Here is a 14,106-nt window from a genome sequence, read left to right on the forward strand (position 1 = left end):
AACTTTCACCCTGCAAACAGTAACATCATAAAACAAAAAAGCTCACTGGAATAAAAGAACTTTTCACTGCTCTTCCAGCAAGCACAAACAAAAATAGATTTGAGTTTGGCTTTGTGCAGAACTCTTCCTAGCAAACATTTTAGAAACTTCAAACACAGATTAAGATAAACTTTTCACAAGGTTAATACAGAAATACACTTCCAGTAACATGAGAAAGCCTAAGATGTTTTCCAAACAGAGGTGAACTGCTTAACTTAAGCCTCATAACAAGCTTCTAGTTGCAGGTCAGAAATCCTCTTTCTGTTGTGAAAGATAACATACTTTCCCACCACCTATCACACACATATGTACCATGAGGATCGTGACACCACAGCAGAAATGATCAGAGCCACCACCGACCTCAGCTCTGAAAAGAGTTGTAGCACCTGTGGAAGACATCACATAGTTTGTAGGAGAAATAAGAGATTCCTCTTCAAAAAGTATGCTACACATTTAATACATCAGCTTCTCTTTAAACAAAGGTTACTTTTTCTTTATTAGTTTCACCAGGGTTCTGAATACCCAAAGCATATGTACTATGTCAAGAGTTAATCATGTTCTCGGTCCAGGTAAAGCTGCCAACTCAGATATGGGATATTTTATCTATAAGGTTACAGAGCATCATCAAGACAAACTGACAAAACCTAATCCTCAAAGGTTGCAAGTTTCCCTCTTAGTGTTATGAACAGTGATACAAATTTTCAATTTTCACCAGGTAGCTGTTTCAGAATACTTTCAAAAAAAGATTTTGGCTGTTAATATAAGAGTTGAACGATCATCCTGCTGCATGGGGCACATGTTACCATTCTGTAGATGAATAACCTTACCAAGCTGTATCATGCTCACAAAGAAAGCCTGCAACAGAACTCACGGGTTTCCATCTTTCCTTTCAAAGCAGGAAATCAGTTTCTTTGCAGAGCAGATGAGACAATCTATCTTTCAAAGGATGGCAGTATTGAAAATAAAATATACTGCGAAGCAGTTCCATTACCGCAGTGGATAAAATAGCTGCAAATGAGAAATCCAACAACCCCAAAAGCATATCTGCTCATGGCGATCTCTGCAATCATCACTGTCCCTACATCAGTTGTAAACTCTGTACTACACAACAGCAATTAAAAAGCTGACATGACATAAACATTTAGTCACAGCATGTGTCTACAGAAGTCGTGAATGCAATACTATTAGAAATCATCACAAGGCTCTCAATTTGTTTAACTGTTAATTAGCTAAACAGTTGTAGAAGAAGTTGAAAATTCACCTCTGGAGCTTAGTGTTTAGACCTAGACATTTATACAAGTCTGTCAGATGGAGGTTTCAAAATGTACATGCATCCAGCGTACGTGCCAGCAGAGTGGCTGGAAAGTTAGACTCCAAAAAACCCGAGAAAAGTACCATCTGAGTTGTTTCAGTTTTCCTTCCTGCCAAGAAAATTACTTACTCCCAGGCACCCCCAGAACATCGCAACTTCTGATTTCTCAAAGAGGAACATGGACATAAGCACTGGGGCCAAACCCACAACAGGACACTTGGCAGACCCAAGGCATTTTAAAATCCACAAGGTAACAGAGCGTTAGCAAGAAATAGTGTCAAAAGAACCTAAACTTTAATGCTGTATTTCTTTAACATTCTGCAACAGAAAACACGAGCTCAAATCATTTGGAGCTGCTGCATCTACTTCACAAGTTGCTTTAAAAAAAAACAACAACTAAACAAAGAACAAAAAACTTCTGTTGTTTTATAAGGTTGATAGCCTCCAAAATTGTTCTGCAATTCTTTTAATTATCCCTTAAAATGCAGTTTCTCCTCTAAGAAAGGCTGAGATTTCAAGAGAAATGGCAAACCTTGCTATTTAAAGGGAATGCTACATTTCCTTATTTAAATAGCTCTGAAACATTTCTGTGTGAGGCTTCACAAGCAATTCAGAACTCCCATCATTTACTGATGAGCTTTCTAACCCACACAAACCCGTGCAATGAACAGTATGCCAGAACTGATTAGTCTGCAAGTCTAGAAACTCAGATCATTACAGTAATTAGCTGTCCAAAAGATGCCAAGCAATAAGTTACTAAACAAAGGTGATAAAATACCAAAGAAACCTGATAGTGGTAAATGATAAGGACTCTGTACAGGGTATACGAAAAACTCAGTCAAGAGCAAGAAAAACGGGAAGAGGGTAAAATTACAGTCTTATTCACTCACCTAATCCCAAACAACAGGAAGATAACAGGATGACCCCTACCAATAAACAATTGTGATTATCATTTTTATGTCTAGCCTTTTATGCACTGTATTTTAAATATATATGCTTAAAATGAAAGGAAATCATTTCACTACACTGAAAGGTCTCTCAGAATTTCTGCAGTCCTACTGCACACAGAGAAGTTTTACATGCAGTTATTATCTGACGTGCACTCAAACATCGCTCCAGAGACGGGCCAGATCATATCCTCCTCAGTAATGCAATGCACTAGATACTTAGTAGTATAAAACACTAGGAGTGCCTACCAAGCAGGAATAAACCACTGGAAAGAAATTTTTGTGCTGGATAAGTGTCATGTGCCTTTAAGACAAGTGTGATTGTGTCATGAGCAGTTTTCAGTTTGCTTATGGCTTGTTCTCAGTTTTCAAGTCTTAAGCAGCACTCTCCTGACTGCAGGCTGAAGCACATAACACTAAGAAACCCACTCATTAATTAACAGGAGTTGCTTCATGTAGCACATCCATCACAAAGCCACAAGCTTGTTTACCTCACTGTAAGTGGACTAACAGCACACACCCTGCAGGTTATAAAGATGCATATTTAATTTCTATTATAACTATTGTGTCAGATAAGATATTTATCAGATGATGTCTTCAAAAAGTACCATACTGTTAATTAAAATAAATCTCTCAATTCTCCCATTTGTACATTTTCTGAGCAACTCCTCAAATGACAGTTGTTAGCAGCTCAGCCAAACCATGACCATTCTGAAAGGAAAGGTGGGATGTTACCTTAATATAAAGCATCTGTGATCATAATTCTCCAAAACCCCATTCTCTCTTGAAAAGTCAAATGTGGAATCATACATTCTACATTCATTACCAAGGCCTACAAAAAGCAGAAAACATCTCACATTGAAGGGAAAAGGTCTTTTATCTTTCTCAGGAAAGAGAACAGGAATTTGCTACTCAAGTACATTAGGTAAGTACCTCAAAGTATAATGATTTTCCACTAAAATACGCCACTGCTTGCCCTCTGTTATGTTCGTGAGCATTTGACTCCCACCCTATCTCTCAGCTCTGGTGTCACTTTTCACTTTTCCAGGACAGAAAACAAGACCAGCAAGAACAGAATTTGAATAAATTTGAACTCTTTCTACAGCTAAACAGAGAACTACACAGCAGTTGCTTGCACATGCACTTTACTACTGGGACCAGGAGTAGTAGAGGAGAGAGGATCCAAGTTGAACACCTGATGTCATTAATCCTTCTGTCCTGTTCTCTAGGAAACCAGCACCAGCAGAGCACTGCAAACCCAGTACTGCAGCTCTGAATGGAACTTAACAACTCAAGTTCACACCACTCTGCCACTGCTGCTGCTTTTGCTCTTGCCTACAAAGCATCACGTGTAGTTCCTACAACAATACAAAAATGGGGGAATGCGAAGACGACAGTAACATACCTGCAGGACTTTCACAAGGGAAACCCCAGCAGATTACCTGTACTGAATTAAAGAGTGAAAGGACAGCTCAATGCAAACCACTGCACTGAAATAATCAGAAAACTAAGCCTAACCACAGGGCAACAATGCTTTAAACCACCTACAGAAGGACAAACTTGGAGCTGGACCCCACGCTGGACCCCACGCTCCGCACTGCATTTCACATCTGTCTCTGCTTCTGAACTGTACAGTACAGAATACATTTGTTAAATGAGGATAACTATAGAGGCAGACTAACTTTTCATACAATCATCCAAAACCAGCCAACCTAAATAATGGCTCAGTACATAAAAACCCCTCAGATACATGCCTAACATGGGTTAAGAGAAACTGTAGAATGGGATGGAAGCTCCCTCCTTCTGCAAGATTTTTTTTAATTAATACATTTTCAAAACTGAAGAGGTTCTCATCACAGCACAGGCATCATATATCATACCAACCCACTGCTCACATCAATTTCTTGTAACACTCCCATTCACCTCCATTTACATGTTACACTTGCCTAAGCTACGAGGCTCCAGCCTGTGCTTGTGGTGTCCAGTGTGCTGTGATTCTGGTCTGCAAATACAAGTCACAGCTGAGGTAATGCAAAGAAAAGTGTTGGTATTTTTACTAATATACATAATTTTAACTGCTAAAATTGTTTACCTTCTACACAAATATTAACTCTAGATGTTTTGAGGCAATCTTTGATAGGCTAATTGCATTTCTCTGAAAGTCAAGGCTTCGCAATAACTTCAAAAATCTTTATGCCAACTAATTAGCTGGGACGCTATTCCAGGCATTTAAAGTAATACCAATATTTAATATCAAAAATTGGTCACTGATGTAGAAATTAATTTTGTCACTTAATGCAAACATTAAATGCAAAATGATGGAAAGCGTCATAAAAATCTGTTTTTAAATTTTAGCACCATCAAATACAAAAGCTCACCTAAATCATCAACTATCATCATCCATGTTGTGTGTTTGCACTAACGTGACGAGTTAAAAACTGCACAACACTTCCATACACATAAAAAGCAGAAGAGCAAGACAATTGATTAGAAACAGTAAATTCAATCGGAAAGAAAATTCAAGCTTGCCCTGGAGTGGACAGGGCAGCAGTAAATACCTGTTAGCACTAATGACTATGGATTTCACAAAATATTGTTCACTTCTGTACTAGTACTATTTTTAAATAGGCATTTACAGAACACTACATGGTACCTTAAACTCTTGAACTCTGCTTTATTTAAAATAGGCCTATATTGTTCTTTCCCACAGCCAACCAAGACACTACATGAAGAGATTAACATGGCTATCAGAAAAAGCCACATGAAAGACTTCTCCAATATTTTTTCCTGTGACCTGTAGTTTTTCATTTTGAAATACACTCTCTTTCCTGCAAGTGAGTTTACTTTGGCATTCTGGACACCAAGTCTGTCTTATCCTATCATACCCTCTCTGAACTCATGCACATATGAGGAATTACTACGCAAAGATAATATCTTGCATAATAATATATTTTCCTTGTTTCCCTTCCTTCCCCACATAACTGGCTTGCTCTCAAACCAAAGGTTTGGGATTTTTTTTTTTGGCATTTGCTTTTCTTTAAAGTATCTATTGAAGAGAAGTCAGAGATTAATCTTCCTATTCCTCTGCTGAAGGAAGCAGCGATTAAGCATGCTAAGAGCCCACACAGGTCAGTGAAGTTTACAGAAACTGTTGCACTTTCACCAGGAGAGACAGTTTTCATTCTGAGACTGAAACTGATTCCTGATTTGGAGTGAAAACTAGAAAAGATATGAACTTTGTTGGATAATGTACTCACCAGCATCTGAGCATGACAGGCTTGCTCTAAGGGGACCTGCCATTTCATAAATTCTGTTTATTTAACAAAACGACTGCAAGTTCTACAGTATTTTACTAGCTGCTTCAGTTTTTGAAGGTAAGATGCAGCAACTGATGGTCTATTTGAACTTTCCCAACTCTTCAAAGAAACATAAAATCTTCAAATGATATAACACATGACAGAGGAGGTTTAGGACTTGCTTAAAGGGAAGAAGTTAAATGTTGTGCATGAAGAATGTCAGTTTAGCAATGCTGGGAACAACAAACTTCCTTGTTTCAATTACTGAAGGTTCCTCCTCATGATTTACCAACACCAGCTCGAAGTTTTCCGCATACTTTACTGCGCTGCAAACCAGAGAGTGGCTGATGCACTCTCACAATGCTGCCTGTGACTCAAGGCAAAGATAAAGGAAATTAACCCAGCTCTGTTGGGCAGGATCTTATGAATAGCATCTTCTTCAGAAAAATTCTGAAGTTGGCAAAAGAGGATGCAGTATTTCATGATGAAATACAAGATTAAAAACATCGCTAAAGCTATAAGGTTAATATTTAGTGCAGTTGCAAGAGTGAGATTAGAAGTCTGATGTTCTTTAACAGGTCTTAATAAGTCTTATCTTAGAATATTGCTATTGGCTTCCATGTTTCAAGCCTGCAATCAGTGCTGCGCTTAAGCAAGAGGAGGTCAAAAGCCGCACTAGGAACTTCTAGGACACTTCATATTTTAGTACTTTGAATTATTGTTTAAGACACACATATAGCTTCAAAGCCAATTTGCCAAGTTCTTTATCATGACGTTCTCAGACCACACAATAAATGCCTAATTCAGGGAAGCAGAAATCTTACACCAAGGATCTCAAATTCAAATGCACACAGAACTAGAATTCTGGAAAAGATTTGATGCAAACCGGTGGGACAGCCCTTACAGTTCTCCTAGAATGTATCTTTGGTCACAACAGGCCTGAGAGGAGAGAAAGATCTACACCTACATAAAGTCCAGGTGAGAGGCCTATAAATAACCAAATAAGATGATACCAGTGATAAACAAAAAGGTACAGTGACAAGTTTTCTTCCATCATGAATGTATACAACAACCCTTGACTATGCAAAGACTATTTCAACAAACAGTTGATCTGCAAAACAGCCTAGGATGAACCCCCCTCAGGCTCTGGGGATTAGCCTTTTTCTCAGATTACTTGAAAAGTATTCCATTTACCTAAAATATGTTAGTTTTACGTTTTTAAACATGTTCAGGACCAAATCTAAGGTGAAATGAAACTACTTACAGAAGAAGCATCATTTAACTTTAAGGTTTTGTATAAGAAAAGGAAGCTAATGTTTTTGCCAACAATTATTTCATTAACCTCTTTGCCAAAAATAAAATTTAACCTAAATAATCCAGTCATTTTAGTATCACTTCCTCTTTCAAAAAAGGCCACCATCCTCCATTACAAGCTTCAGCAAAACCAGAAGCAACTCTTGCTTAGTTTTAAAACACTGTATGAAAGACTATCACCTACTGGGTGTACATTTGTTCACAGTTAGAGCACCCCACCTTCTTAAGAGTATCACTGTAATCAAAACTACTGGTAATTCAGGTTTTGACTCACTGTTAAAGGATGGACTGTTCCACTATTTTAGCTTTGATTGAATGTCAATAATTCTTCCTTGCAAGTCAAAATAGCTGGGCACAGACCCTCCTAAAAACTCTACTGATTCCTTGAATTCAGGCCGCTAAAATACACAATGTTAACTAAGAAAATTTTAATCATAAAAAAAAAGTTTATAAACTATGCTGCAACACATGTTCATCAGAAAGGGTCCCTTCCCTTCTTTACAATACAAATCTTTGAGACATTTATTATGAAGAATTAGACAAGAAGCTTTTAAACAGGAGCAGGGACACAAACCCAAGATCCTGGAGACACGCCAATGTAGACAATGATATTTTGCCCAAATTGTTTGCCTTGCTGCTTCAAACAGCAACATGTTGACCGTTTTCTGTCCCTATCTGTCTGAATGGGAATGAAACAGAGATAAGACTGCAAATTCTACACATATAGGTAGCTCAGCACTTAGAGTAACCATGCCCCACCGCATTCTTCACTTTTGCTCTACTTTTAATTCCTAGAACAAGAATCAGAAACCAGGAGGATACATCCAAACATTTGAGCATAAGCCCTCGGCACCAGGGTATAGAAAAGCAAGCTACTTTGGACATTGGCCTGTTGATTCATCAGTTCCTTGTTTGAACAACAGTCAGTCAGACTCTGTTGTGGAGCAACCTGCAACAGCATCACAACCTGTGAAAATACGCATATGGATACCAGCACTGACCGAAAACAAAATCATAAAGCTGCCAAGAGACATCACTGTAAAGCTTCTCAAGCACTTCATTACGTTTCTGCCAACTGAAATTTATCAAACAATTAATTTTTTTTCCTCAGCACCGTTACTATTTAACTAAATTTTTTTTTCACGTTTCCCTGTCAGATCACTGGCATTCTGTAACTATAAAATACTTGAAAATAGATTGCAGAACATTAGGCTTGCCCAGAAACATGAATAAACACTTTAACAGAGTAACAGAAATCTACAATGTTTTAAGCAAGTTTGCAACTCCACTAACAAGACAGATGGAAGTCTGCCTTATGAATACCATCAATGAAGTATTAACATTCGCCATCGTTGCTTATTTCCAGAAGACAGCAGGGAAGACCAATATGAAGCTGAGGGAGAATTAACCCTTCCAAAGGGAAAATACTGTTCAGATAGTTGTGCAAGAAACAAGAAATCTAAAAGCAAAATTAGGTAATACGGTATTTAGACTTGCAAAAAGCCCAGCACAAACTTTAGATAAAACAACTCTATGTTCTACAACTACACTGAAAACTCGGTATATTCCTGAACATGTCCCATGTGAACTACTGATAGCATCTGAACGTGTAATTTCCAAAAGTGTAATTGCCAGTGTTTGTTTTTTTTCAACAATGGAAGTGATACTGGCATTTTAGAAAGGAGTCCGTAACAGATAAAGCAATTCTGTGTCTAATTCATCATAAGCTACCACGGCAGGTAGATTTCTACACATTTCTAGAGGCATCTATGTTTCTATGTGCAACAGTCCAGAACTAAAAGTTGTGCATAGCTGTCTTAAATACAGGTACACTGAACTCGAGACATCTGTGAACGCTACATGGCCACAAAAGCAATCCAGAATAAACCTTTACTGTAGGATATACTCTCTGGGACACCAGCTCCTTATATGCCAACAGCCTTGTGTGAACAACAACAGAGCTGCTGGAAGTGCAGAGGTGGCAATCCATTCAGCTTATGAGCGACTGATTCCTTTTGTATTACATCACTGAACTACCCATTAAGAAGCTGGACTGACAGGATCCAGAATATGCATAGCCAAGCCCTCCATGGTAAACGAGAGCGTTCAAAAAGATTAAGACTCAAAAAAATTGGTGATTCATCAGGGCGTCAAAAGAGCATTTCCCCAATTCCCTGTTCCAGGCCAAGCAGAGAGCCACATATTAGTAACCTCTGTCAGACTTCCAATTTTGGAGTTAATTGCCGTTCCTGAAACACATACCCAGACACAAAATACCTGCAGCAGCACACATCACAGAATGAACACTGTCATGGCTCTCCTAATCGCACAATTATGCTGTATTACAGTCACACCTAATTTAAGTACTCCAAAGTACCTTTGTTGTCTGTAGGTATTACTCTGTAGTGTCTGCTTCTGAATGGAGAGGCACTCTCCTTTGGAAAGGGTATATAACACACATAAGTGTGAAAGACCAGTGATTCTATAAATCCTTTGCTCCATCACATCACCGAAACTTATGAAATATCAGTTAGCAACCTATTAACAGAGTATGTTTCTATCTTGCACTACTTTGTGGAATTTGAGTAGGTTAATTTAAATGAATGGGTGGAACAGAAATCAACTTCTACTTTGTTTCTAACAAGTTCATCAAACTTACTGGTTTTAGACACAATGTTATCATGAGCCAAAGTCAGCATATCCTTAAAGAGAAAGAAACAGATTGCTGGAGTAGCAATGGGTCTTCTTCAATTATCCAGTATTTATACAACCAAAATATTTTTGTTGACCAGGTGAAATATCACTGAATTTTATATTCAGTTACTCTATTTTTGTGTTTGACTGTTATAACACTAGTTTGCCTTGAGTCTAGCACAAAGGAATTAACACACAGCAAAAGAAAACAAAGGTTTCCCAACACATTAGTTTGAAAATGTTGTAACTGGTACCTTTGATAAAGCACATTACCAGTTCAGAGGGAAGAAGTTGAGTACACGAGCGTCTTCTCTTTTCTGAGGGATCACATAAAACTAGCACTGTTCTCATCAGATATAGTGCTACAGTTCCAAAGTTTAAGTTTTACATCACTTTCCCCTCCCTAATTTAATGACTAGCTTCTGTAGTGAAACCCACCCTTTTAGATCATGGACTCAAATGATAGTATTAATTTCAGCATGTGTATGCCTTGCTTTAGTAACAATGCTGCTCATATACCTTACTACAAGAGTAGCTTTTACTCCCATCTTCCACACAGCTCTCCACATATCATTGCCTCTTTCAAAACTGCAGGAGAAGGGTTAACTTTCTTCCTTACAACGTCCTGTTTTGTAACATCCTTTCTTTCCGACTCATACCTGTGTGTCCATTCTGAATACAGATATGTGAGACTTCCACTACTCCTGTAAGTTGAATATCACTGATTACACACAGGAAAAAATGCAGCCTGAGATTATTTTCTACAGTTATGTCTAAGAGTTACACAAATTTGTTGTCTAAAAATGTCATTTTGCGAGTAAATGCTTAAAGGAACAGAACAGTCTACAAACCACATTTTTTTCAACACCTTACGTCATCTAACAGTTCCTCACATGTGCATGTACATGCACAGACACAGAAATCACACTCCCAAAGCTTAACATTCTCCAGACTTGAAAATACTTTTCTTTGCTTTTCTTCATCAGGTCTCTTTGCCTTTTTCTCTCTGCCAGCAATAGCCTTCCTGCCACTGCATTTGTGAGGTGCCTCTACGGCCACCTTTGCCCCTCCAAGGCAGGACTGCTCTTCTTCTTCAAGATCGATAAGGCCGCAGCCTTTGGAAAACCTGCTCCTTCCAACACAGGCGCTAGAAAAGGTAAGTCAAGTGCTCTGTGTGCTTATTTGTGTACCTCACCTGTTAATTTACGAGAATGTGAATGCCTGATGAATATATACAGACACCATGGAATTAAACATTAATGGCGCTGAAGGTCCTAAAAGCCACCTAGTTTACAAAAAATGAAACTGATGGAAAACATCTACACTAATTACTTTGGTTTTTTATAACTCCTTTTTTGCTACCTTTCAGCTGTCACGTTATATTTGTCACGCATTATGGTCAGAAACATGCCTTTTCCGTGTCTAGCATGTGCATTTTGTGAGGTAATGTAATAAATATTTAACAAAGAGTTTATATTACCATGCCAATTAAGCTCTCAACTGATTTAAAGCCAAAGCCACTATGAGATACGAGACTTAATAAGAGACGCAGCAACAGATCTCCACGGAACATGTAGATTAGACAAGCCTGACTGTATTTACTTTGCATTTTAGCAAATAAACCAAGTAGTTAATTTCACTCTAATCGAATAAGACATCATCGCTAGAAACTGCCTACATGGTTACTGCATGTCTCAAAGAAACAAAAAACCGCAACAAAATCCCAAAGCCCCCACAACTGCCTCCACTTCCAGATCCTCTGACTTGGCTCTGTAGTGAAGCAGATTTAAGTTCCAGCCACATATCTAAGCAATATACATAATATCTACATATCAGTCACTGCTACCTTTCGATGTGTATATTTGCACCAGAGCAAGCCACAAAAAGCAACCAAGGCAGCACGTACTTGTGCTGACACCTTTATTCCCTTCAGGTGTTTGTGTTTAAACACTTAAAAAAAAATACAGAAAAAATTACAAGATAAACAATTCAGTCTAGCTCAGAACACTGTGTGTGCTTAAGGACTTGACTACATACCACGAACACATATATTATTAAGGAACATTCAAGAGGTCAAATGTTTTCTCTTAAGTCATTTAAGTAAAACTTTTACTTCAGTTCCCATAAGAATTATTTTCCCCCCAAATTATAAGACTAATTAAACGTAAAAATAATTGTGGCTTCCATATAAGTAGTATACGCAGGTAAATGACAATACACCTGGAAGAATGACATTTTCTAGACATTACATATAAAGCATACCTTTTTCTAGATGTGTTTTATCAGGCCTCCCCCTAGTTTTCACCTTCCTTTCACATCCCACAAAAAAAAAATTAAAAAAAAATAGAAAATATCACTGTTGTTGTAATAACTACAGTGATTAAGCTGATTAACTTCATATCTCAAGAATTAATTTGAAGAAATGCTTACAAGTCAGCAGGGAGAAGTGAAAGTTCAACTGATAAAAACAGTTACCGGACCAGAATCAAAACCCAAGAGTTGTGAAATCCCAGCAAGTTAAAAACCAAATAGGAATACAACATTCTTTGACCTTTGAGAATTTATCCAAACTGTAAAAACCAGATAAGTTGGACATGAAACTTAAACCACACAACAGACCTTTCAATAGCAATCCCTGAGGCACTACTCAAGAAAGATCCCTTCTCCAGTTTTACTAAGGATTCACACAGAGGCCAACAAAAGTAGGCCAGCAACAAGACACAGAATCAGAAGCCAGAATTCCCATGGTTTTACCCCAACTGTGACTCAAGTTTAAACAGTGGTTTTGAACCCAGCTCTCTCTCTGTGGCCACAGGCAAGTCTTAACCACTCTGCCTCAATTCCCTCACCTGCAGAATAAAAATAATTATACTTATCTGCCACACAGGAATCTCACACAACAAACACTGTCTGGCAAGTGCACATCTGTTTAAACTGCGGACAGAGCTACTAAGTGCTAGTTCTGAGCACCTGCACAAACTGAAACTGAGAGTGAAAACAACTGGGACGAAGCAGCTACCGAAGGGCCAACACCACCACCACAATCCTGGGGGCAACACACCGTCTGCGCGGCGCCTGCTCTGGCAGGTGTTGAGAAGTTCACCTGCTCGGGACACAGCTCGGGAAGACGTTCGTGTGGGAAATCGGCGCTGCCCGGAGCAATGGGCCGGGGGCTGCTCCGGGGGGTCCCATCGCCCCCGGGTAGGTACTCGGGTAGGCTCCGGGCGGGTCCCTCGGCACACGGCGGCGCGGGGGCAAAGCTCAGCCGCCGTGCCCGGCCCGCAGTGCGGGAGCGGCCCCGCGGCCCGCCCGCCCTGCCCCCGCCAGCCCCACGCCGGGATTCTCCTCCCGCCGCCGCCGCTCCCCCGGGAGCCGCCTCGGGTGGGAAGATGGCGGCTCCGGCCGCCTCCCCGCAGCGAGGGGGCGGCGGGGCGGCGGGGCGCCGGGGGAGGGTGTCGCTCCCGCCGTGGCCCCGCCATCCCCCCCCGTGCACCGGGAGCGGCGGGTGCGAAACGGCCCCGGCGGGCGCCGCCGCCCGGGGGGCGCGGGCCGGGCGGCCCCTCGCACTCACCTGTCACCAACAGCCACCGCCGCCCGCGGGCCGGGGCTCGGCGCGGGGGACACGGGCGGGCACGGAGGGGAGGGGGGGGTTGGCTCCGCCGGCGCGGGGGCCTCTCGCCTCTCTGCCGCGTTCCCGCTGGCGCCGGGGCCTCTCTCGCCGCCGCGCCGCCGCCGCCGCCGGGGCCTCGCCGCCGGATGCCGTGAGGAGGAGAGCGGAGCGCGGGGCGGGGCCGAGGGGGGCGCGGGGCGGCGGCAGCGCCGGGGGCGGGCGGGGCGGGGGCGGCGCGGGGGCGGCGGCGGCGGCTCCGGGCCCGAAACGTCTCCGAGCCGAGACTCAACCACCCGCTCGCATGAGAGACCCGCTTCCGGCTCCGGGCGGAAGTCCCACCCCCGCCGGCGGAAGGGATTGGCCGGCGCTGCCGCCTCGCGGGGCGGGCGCGCGCAGGACCGGGCGGTGCCGCCCGCGGATTGGCCGAGCGTGGAAAGGGGGGGGAAAGGAGGAGAGCGCCTGGGGCGCGCGCGCGCTCGTGCGCGGCGTGTGACGCGCGGAGCGGCGCGTGAGGCGCCTGACGTCACCCGGCGGGGAAGGGAGCGCGGAGGGGGGGCGGGGCGGGGTCGGTGCAGCCCGACCGCGCCCGCGCCCCGAGGAGGTTTGTCCCCTCGCGCGCGCCGTAGCCCCGCCGGGATCAGGCGGGAAGGGAAAGGGAAGGAAAATGGAAGGGGAAGGTCGAGTTGCCTCTGGTATGGGGGCGGCGGCGCCTCCCGCCCTGGTGGTACCGAGTGTGTGTGTCCGGGGGCACCGTCCCGCCGCCCCGGCCTAGGGCAGCGCTGAGCTGTGGGGGCACGACCGGCGCTCTCAGAGACGGTATCTCGGTGTCCCCTTCGAGCGCTGCCGCAGCAGGTGCCTGTCCGGGGTTACAGACCCTTCCACAGGGTATTCCAG

At 42.4% G+C, this 14,106-nt stretch overlaps 1 protein-coding gene across 4 annotated transcripts in view; it reads right to left on the reverse strand.

The window, feature by feature from the left end:
• The window catches only part of LARP4B (La ribonucleoprotein 4B), a 55,886-nt gene extending 42,386 nt beyond the window's left edge, over positions 1-13,500 (reverse strand). The window contains exon 1 of one of the 4 annotated variants that reach the window (XM_027720737.2): positions 13,174-13,500. The gene's annotated coding sequence lies outside the window, so the exon portion shown is untranslated. Of the gene's footprint in view, positions 1-12,663; positions 12,888-13,173 lie in introns of those variants that run through there. The other 3 variants (XM_039391361.1, XM_027720738.2, XM_027720739.2) reach the window with 3 other exon arrangements.
• Positions 13,501-14,106: the final 606 nt, after the last annotated feature.

Source organism: Pipra filicauda, unplaced genomic scaffold (assembly GCF_003945595.2).
Source record: "Pipra filicauda isolate LSUMZ 115617 unplaced genomic scaffold, ASM394559v2 scaffold94_size2452230_pilon, whole genome shotgun sequence".
In the NCBI taxonomy this organism is placed as follows: Eukaryota; Metazoa; Chordata; class Aves; order Passeriformes; family Pipridae; genus Pipra; species Pipra filicauda.